The 9,467-nt window shown below is 35.2% G+C and overlaps 1 protein-coding gene across 1 annotated transcript in view; it reads left to right on the top strand.

The window, feature by feature from the left end:
• Positions 1–1,884: 1,884 nt before the first annotated feature.
• Positions 1,885–9,467, top strand: part of LOC145673515 (U-scoloptoxin(01)-Er1a-like) — a 58,555-nt gene continuing 50,972 nt past the window's right edge. Inside the window, exon 1 of the mRNA XM_081743287.1 lies at positions 1,885–2,067. The gene's annotated coding sequence lies outside the window, so the exon portion shown is untranslated. The remainder of the gene's footprint in view (positions 2,068–9,467) is intronic.

Genomic DNA, 9,467 nt, shown 5'->3' with positions numbered 1-9,467 from the left:
TTCATTAGAGCAAAATTTCGTAAAAAGTTTTTATTAAAGGAACATTTATTTGTTACTTTATTATTAAAAGAATAAATATTTCTGGTATGGTATTACATAACGTTTGAGTAATGTATCATTATCCTTACTGTAAGGTAACTATTTTGGAAATACACTTCTGAAATGGGTTATGAGTAGTTGAGTGGTTAGCAAGCGTGATTTTTAAGGACATAATCTCTGGTTAGATTTCGGTTGGCTGTGCATTTCCTTTCATTCAAGTCGTAGTTTTATCTTTCATATACGAGGAAAGGAAAAGATACATTTATTCTAATGACAGAAAACTAAAACATGCATTATTTTTCTACATAATCTCCCTGTACTTGAACGCACTTTTCCCAACGTTTCGCAAGTTTTTTGATTTCTTCGAAAAAGAAGAAGAAAAGTTTTTCGGTTGCGCCTGTAACCAATTTTGCATCGCATCAATGACTTCTTCATCGGTTGAAAATCCTCTTCCCCTGAGCGCTTCCTTCAATGGAATACGCTGAACTATGACTGATATTGTAAAGTATTGGCCATTTTGTCTACTGTGATTGGTCTGTTTTCCATCACTATACCCTCAACGACTTTCAAATTGTCCTCAGTCTTTGACGTCGATGGTCTGTCCGAATCTTCCTAGTCACATAAAGAAGTTCTTCCCTGTTTGAAATGCCCTATCCATTCGTAGATCTTGCTTCGCGATAAACAGCTGTCACCAAAGTGCGCTTGCATTCGACGAATAATTTTCTCCTTGGTGCAGATCGCCAATAGAGCTGACGCTTTCAACGGTCTGTTACGCTCCAACGACTAACGCGGGAATAAGAGTGGCACGTTGAATAGAAGTGTTGCAGACGACACTGATTCAGCGCTGGATACGAACAGTGTTACCAAACCCTAGTCAGAGGAAAAACAAAAAAGTCCCTTACTTTTTGACTTTCCCTCGTATATTGTATCTTCGACCTACAAAGATCAGTTAATGAGTAAGATAGTTAAAAACTTAATGTCCCTTTCAGCATCAAAGCTATATGAGGTAAGGACCAGCTTAACGTGGAATCTCAGCCATTTGAAATCCACTACAGTGTACCTTAGTCGAGTGGCGTAACTAAAGGCTTGGGGGCCTCCCCGCAAACAGCGTGGAGTGGGGCCCCTTCTCTACGTCCCACTTCATTATTTCGGGCCCCCTAATGGCTTGAGGCCTCCCGCAATGCGGAGTCTGCGGGGCCCTTATTTATGCCCCTGCCTTGGTCTTCCCCACAAAAGGCTAAATCTTAACCATATAGCTTCGACAGAGCTCTCTATCTGAAAAGAAATAATGGGTGAAACAAATACCATTATTTTGAAACGTTCTGAAGTTGCGTGTGTCTATAGATTATGTGTCTTCACTTTCGTTAGTACGTGCTTTGAGAAAACCACGATTTTGCTACTGAATTTTTTAAACTGACATCATAAGACTTAAAGAACAAAAATGTATTATGTGAGACTGGACTCAAACACGCTGCCTGTATACAACCTGTACGGTGTTACGTTCAGCTTTTAATTCGTCCAGTATTTCCAGGAAATACGTATGCTGGTTGTTCTCCCTTTCCCCTTAGACCCATCAATAGCATCTGATGCTCATCTCTGTTGAGGCAGTGACCTTCTTTCCACACAAGGGTCTTTGAGATCAACTCTCTCCGTTCGCCGGTCGCCAATCACTTACCTTTGTTTCGATGACGTAAGGGAGAATCCGTAGAGATAGGCCACGAATATTTTTTTCTTTAATTTCAAAAGATGGAGAAAAATAACCTTGGCAAGCTCTCTGCGCAAATGCCATTGAGTTCAGTTCTGTTGTGAACGATCGGCATTTCCAATGGAATGTGAGAGTGGATTTTATACAAGATTTATCTAACAAAAGACATCCACAGCTTTGTTGGGGGGAGGTTGCATATATAAACGGATTGTTACCACTTCCCGTCTTAATATACATGCTGTAGTTTCTGTGTTGAAGTTGGGCTTTTTCAGTGATACATTTTATTTTCAAAGAGAAAATTTTTATTATACCCTATAGGTCAGGTATGTAATATCCACATGTGCTTACTTTAAAATCTAATACTATCATTTTTTAAAAAATTACTTTTAGATTACTATAGAAAGTTTTTTTTTAATTCACATAAGATCAGTCATGTGAGGTTAATTATACTTTCGTCAAATGTTTTCTCTGTCATGATTTTATCCAAATTTTGAGTCAAGGACTTACTCTAAATCATAAAAGAATTTTGAAAATGGTTCTTTAGATAAATTTTATTTATGTATTTAAATATTTTATGCTGGTTTTGTTTAGAAAATACTGCGGTTATCTTTAATGAACTAAATATTCAATAACAATTTTAGAGTTGGTAGAGTTCGTTTATAAATGTGAAGCTCTTGAAGTGGCTGTAGAGCAGATAAATCTTTAGGATTATATTCTCTCTTGAATTCCTATTGGGAAAGAAATTGAAATAAAGAAAAATAATTGGCCGTATCACATTTTGTTTTTCAAGTACCTTGCGGTTTTTAGTCACGTTCAGTATTCACAATACAAATTGCAAGTGACTCCCGTTTAATATAAATACGAACAACTGAAACCCAATTAAACTGAAACACCATTGCAATGTGTAAAGTAAATAAATCTGAAAATAGCTGCAAATATTTGAGTTACTTTTCAGTTTAACGTCCCTTTCAGCAGCGAGGCTATATAAGATGGGACCTACTGATTAACGTGGAATTTGATCCACATGAGGCTACCGGCGGGAATTGAACCCGGGTCTCCCACACCAAAGGCGCACATGTTAACCGCTTACCCACTAAGGAGCTCAGCTAAGAATATTCGTACCGTTGGTAAATATAGGAAAGAAGCACTAACACTACGTATTATGAGACACAGTTGATCACATGCTACATAGCACAATAATATTTCAAGTATTGTTTACTGAGATGTTTTGTTTGTATCACTACTTACCATATAACATATGAAATATTATAATCACTTTACCCAGTAGAGAAGAGAGATAAGTAAACACAATAAGTAAATTACCGTGTTATATTTATTTCGTTCGTGTTATGTTTATTTCAACTGGCATTTCAAACGCACTAATTGCGTTTATTATTAGTGTTGTATTAATCAGGGGAATAGGTTGGAGATATAATGAACAGTTTTCTAAGTTAGTACAACTCTGTTTTTAAATGTAGTCAGTGCGTTTGAAACATCATCATAAATATTCTGCCCTTTTCGGCAGGTCACTTGCTGCAACTGAGAAGCTTTCATGCTCCACAGTCTTCCGCTAACCTCTTCGTCTTCACGTACGATTTCTCTATTTCATATCGTCCATTAATTGTATTCTCCTTCGCCTCCTCCCTCTCTTTCCTGCCACCATACCCTCTAGAACGTCTCTCATGAAATTCTTAACATAAGTTAAAGTAAATAAAGTAGCTAACTCTTAGCCCATGGTACTCAGAGGTTTAATGCCGCATTCCCAAAAGCTCTCCTTTGACTTTTGTTCTTAACCAATGAATTCAGTTACACAGACGAAACATCGAAAGTTTAATTTGTATAATTACATATATTTTCACGAAAAAATCAGGGGCGAATCCAGGGCGGACTTCTGAGAGGGCCGATAGGTTGTACTACTGCTACTTAGAGCTACTTTTAAGAGCTCCAAACTTTGGGATGTTTTTTATTTATAAATAAAATAAGAAAGTTTCCTCTTCTGGGAGGCAGCGATTGCCCCGATCGCCCCCCTCCTGGATCAGCCCTTGGAAAAAATTATGTGGAATGTTACATTGTTGGAGCTGGTCAGACAAATGCAATTACATAAAAAGAAGTAGCGATCGGGATGCAATATCTGAAGAAATCAGTGTAATTTTATAATTACTATATTTCAATACTCTATGTGTTTATTTTTACTGGAATGAAATAGAAAATTAAATACAAGATATTGTTTCTACATCCGAAACTTGCTATAGAGTTAATATATTTTCAGGCTATTTACTTATTTTCATTTCGACACATAAGTTTCCCTAAATTTGAGAAATTTTCCACCCATCTATTAACATTAGGGCCGCAACTATATTTAAATTTGGACATTAAGATTTGTGTATATTTCTACAGTAATGCATTGTGACGATTTAGTTGCAACATAAACTGTCTTGTTTCAATTTACTGAAATGAAATCTTTGAGTTTTACGTCCCACGATTATGCAGCGTGGGCTAAAGGAGATGATGATGATGAGAAATAAGTGAACTCGTGGAATAGAGAAAGTGGGGGCAAACGGGATAAGCCCGAGAAAACCCCTGCGCATGGTGATTGTCCACAAGAAAGATCACTTGGCGCAAGCTGGGATCGAACCAGGGACCGCACACACCAAAGGTGAATGCTCTACCACTGAGCCATCGTGGACTTTCAATTTAATTGTTTTAAAATAGATTATGGCGATAAAAATAGATTTTGGATAATATAAAATAGATTATTATTTATTATTAGCACATGTATAGAACTAAGCAATACGGACTTAGTTCGAAGTACTTGGTATTGCAGTACTTCCTTCTGGTTGGCTAAATCAAGAAGACTATCAATTGAAGGGGGTGATTGTGGAATTTTAATGGTAACATTAGCTGAGTAAGATATCAATATCACATTCAGCACCGATTGACAAATACTTAAAGTAAATCCTATTACATTCTAAAAGTTGGCCACCTCGTTAGGTTAGTCGTATACTTAAAGCAACTCCCTATTTTCTATTTCTCTGTAAATAAGGTTGTCAACGAGGCAAGAGGTGAGGCTGCCTGGTCTCGAAAATGAGACGTGAAAGTGATATCTTGTTTCGAAAGAAGCATACATTTTTATTGAGAGAGCTCTGTCTCGTCTCCAACATCGTCACGAAAATTCTGTTTCTTCTCGTTTCGTGTGCAACTCTATCTGTAAGTTGGACTTTCAAAAGTTCCACTGTATCCAGAAACAGCTTTTAGCAATGGAAGATTCTTTGGAAGTAGTGACACTCACTCAGAGCTGATCAACCATTTCTCTTATTCATAAAAGACGAAATAGAAAACTATAATACATATTTTTGCAGGTACTGTAACTGGAAAATAATAGAACTAACAAAAATGTTCAAAATCTCTTGAAAGAAAATTAACAATAAGTCATATCTTGTAGAGTGCGTTCAGAAAGTCGCTCCGCAGTGGACGTAGGTACTTGCTATTGTGAGAAAAGGATTGAGACCTTCATTTTTCTCCTTGTGTAGAAATATGTTATGTTATGCAGATGTTCGACACAGAGAGAAAGGATCCTACATTTTAACTGTCAACTCACACGTTAGTAGAGACGTACGCTGCACAATCGAGACGGTTCGCGTTACGTTGTGACCAGTTTCTGTGCTCAAAGGTTGACCAGAGGTCTATTGAGTATCGGGTAATACAGGTGTGTATGTGTTATAATGTTAACAATGGAGCAACATTTTTTCATTGAATAGGTGTTTCGTGCGGATGATAAGCATATAGAACATCTGAAACATTATTTATTGAAGAATGGTTCAACAGTGGTTGAACAGCCTCAGATTGACCTAAAACTCAGGGATGCTATCACATATAAGGTACCTACAATTTATCGATCACCAATATTTACTTCTAGTTCTCGCACAAATGAAAATGTTTAAGTTTCACTTCCCACGTTTGTGCCGGCTAGGCTAAAGGAGACGGCGATAATGAGAAATGAATGAAATGGTGGAATAAAGAAAGTGGAGAACCCCGAGAAAACCTACGCACACCGGTGTTTGTCAAGAGTAGGAAGATTAACCAGTAGATCCAGATAAACCATTTTCAACATTTGCTGTAGTGAAGTGTTTTCATGTACACTACCGCTCAAAAGTTTTCGAACACCCCGAATTTTTGTAAGTATCTACTGTGATCCTATTATTTTGGTACGAGAACTTTGTCACCCTCCATCAGATGTACTTTGTGTAAAGCATAGAATTTAGAGATAGTTGAATCGAGGTCTGAGAGATGCTAAAGATGATATGTCGAATTGTAATTCTTAAAACTGAGGACAAAAAGGATATTTCATATAGATATTACACAGTATAAACTAAACTATGCAACGCTAAGCAACAAAGTATTGTTTTGTTGGACGATGTAATTGTAGCGGAATGTAGTAACAGAAATTTGAAAGAAAATTCAGTTTTTCAAATTTTGCCTTTCCCCATACCTTATACAAATGCTGGCTTTAAAAAAGTTTAGAAACGCCATTCTTTGAAAAATGTTTACGACAGTCAATATGCATCCTTCTCTGCTCAATTGTAGTTCAGTGGAAGCGTATATGTAATGATCGTCATTACTATTTCAACGAGGGATAATGAAGCATACAAAACCATTGTAAACACTTTTCAAAATATGGTATTTTTGGCGTTTTAGACGTTAGCATATCAACAAGCTATAAAGAACTGCAAAATTTGGAAAACTACTTTTTCTTCTAAACTTTTGTCACTACATTCATCCTCTACCTCTACACTTTCCAAACAAAACCAATATCTCGCCTCATCTTCACACTCTTGTTTGTACTATGCAATATCTATATCAAACTGTGTTTGTTTGGTTTTAAATTAAGAATTATAATTTGACATATCATCTAAAATACCTCTCAGATTTCAATTCAACTGTCATCAAAATTTATGCTTAAGGCAGCAGTGCCTCTGATACACAGCGGCAAAGTTCTCGTGCTAAAATAATATGATCATAAGTAGATGCTTACAAAAAAACCGGGGTGTTCGAAAACTTTTGAGGGATAGTGTACCCCTTTGGCATAATCCACTGTGGAATGACTTTTTGAACGCACTGAATATGATAAAAGAAGATAGTTTATTATACAGTATTTAAAAGAGTATAGTACTTGTGTGAATGAAATATGGTATTTCCCGTCATACTGCATGCATTTTTCGACAGTAATTTTGTAACGTAGAATGATAAATGATTGAAATTATGTAATGATTTTCCTTTCTATTTGATGATGAAGATGATATGATGAACAAAGGAATAAATATGGAGAACTATCTGTACTGCAAGAATTATATCTTATGGAGTTCTGCTGAACGTTTTTATCATTTAAAGAAGTCTCAAGGCTATTTATATTAGCAATATTTAACAATTAGTAAAGGTCTTCAACTTTCATTCATGCAAAAGAAATCACGAGCTAACTCATATGGTTCAGATGTCGCACAAAGCTACAGAGGCATGCCTCTTATAACTTGGATGCAGAACATTAACCTGCATTTCAGAATTATATGCAAAAGTTTGTAGACGCTAAAATGAGTTATTTTACATTATCCTAATTGCTGTTAGTGTTTCAAAACGTTCAAATGTCTTTACAACTATTTCCTCTATGTAGCCTATTTCAGTTAAACTTAACAGATATTATAACCTAGGAGACATGAAAATTTTCGAGATACCTTTCTCCTGCAAACACATATCCGTGAGGTCTCGATAAGGTGCTCAGTATTTCAGGAATATTGTCCAAATTTTGGATCATTACACATGTATATTATATCTGAATCCTTGCACCACTCTTGAAACAGTTAAGTATGAAGCGTGAACCCACGATAATTAGGGTACAAGGAGGGGCTCTTTAGAAGAATCAAAGCGTAGCAATATATGATATTCCGAAAACTTTTCTTCTATCTTTATACATACAAACTGTTCCTAAGTGAAACTTGGCCAGGGGTCCCCAGATTATTAATTAACATATTTTCGAGGAACATTTCTTGAATTTCCGCAGATATTTTCGAATTCACTGATCATGAATCATGTGTTTGGTCATTTAAAAGGCTAGTTCAAGACAATGACGTACGAATCATGAATCCAATGTAATTAGGGTATAAACAGGGACTTCCTGTTTTTTTTTTTTTTTTTTTTGTGTGTGTGTGTGTGTTTCGTCAACGACGCACTTCATTTCAGTCCGAATATATAATTTTAAATCTTTATATGCATTATCCGAATTTCAAAAATTCAAAAATGTATCAAAGCAAGGGTGTTACTTTATAAGTATCCTTCACGGAGCTACCAGTGCCCTGGGCCTCCCAAGGGCACCCAATGGAACATCGGAGTTTTATTTTCTTGAGATTTCCGAACAATGACCAAATTTCTCACAGCTTTTTCATTCAGGAGGCTAGTGTATATACATGTGTGCGTGTGTGTGTGTTATCGTTACAAAGCATGAATGCTTCAAAAAACAATTATGTGCAGTCAGAAACAATATTAAGTACAGGTTAGAGCTATCATTTCTTATATGGATACCTCCGATTTATACTTAATATTGTTTCTGACTGTACAAACCATTAATTTAAGGTATTTCTGGTAGAAGCAGTGGCTCCCAAGTTAAAGTCTAAAATTTCTTTTCAAAAACACACAATTTCGGCTGATTTTAAAAGAGTTAAGAATCTACTGCAAAATAATATGTCATTACATTAACATGCATTTTCTGAATAATTAGCAGGAACTAAGTTGCGTGAATATTTCGTCATATAAAAAGTTCTAATCATTAATATCTTCCTGACTCAATGTTGTCTTCATTCCACAGTTGCGTGAATAAGATTTTTAATACATTTATCCTAACTTTACATTTCATTAGAATATAATTTAGCAGGTACTATATATTATTAATAAGTTAGTATTACCATCGTTAATATTTTTCACAAGTTAAATATTAACTGTATTTCTATAATTGGGCCAGGTTTTTACATAAATATAATTACTGTACATATAATGCCAATTCTTCTTAAGAACTAAGTTTAAGGAATTTAATATCAAACTTATTTAATGTCATGCTTGAAATTCTTATCGCTATTCGCTATTCGGAAAAGGATTATCAAATATTGCGTGTATTTACACAATACATAATTAATTACTACATACATATTTTTGGATCAAAAGATTCAATATATATGTATTTCAATCAACGCCTTATATCTGGAGAATTACATATAGTGTAGGCAAACCCAAACTATCAATTAACTCAGTATGATGTGCTTATTCTGTAGAAAATACAAAAACTCGATTTAGGGGCCGTTCAAAAATTTTGTGGTCCCTGATCCAAAAACTAATTATTGACCAAGATCACAATCTTTTTTTTTTTTTTTTTTTTCATTCCTAATACTTTTGCTTTCTGGGAGAGAGAGAGAGTAAATTATACGCTTACAGTCTTCATTACATAAATGAAAGAAAAATTAAGCTGTTGTACTTAACAACATTGAGGACTTAAGTTATTAAACCTAAGCATGTTTCTATGTTGAAATTAAATGTCTTTGTAAGTGCTAGAATTTCCTGATATAAGTACATTCACTGGGAACAGTTGGGCAAATTTCATATTAACTCTGATTGACAACTCTATAGATCTACGACGACGTACAAATTTTCGTGAAATATTACCCCAAGTAGTTTTTGTTTTTCT

The sequence above is a fragment of the Thermobia domestica genome, chromosome 16 (assembly GCF_964235325.1).
Source record: "Thermobia domestica chromosome 16, izTheDome1.hap1.1, whole genome shotgun sequence".
Classification (NCBI taxonomy): Eukaryota; Metazoa; Arthropoda; class Insecta; order Zygentoma; family Lepismatidae; genus Thermobia; species Thermobia domestica.
The sequence above is the reverse complement of the archived record's forward strand: the minus strand, read 5'-3'. Positions and strand labels throughout refer to the sequence as shown.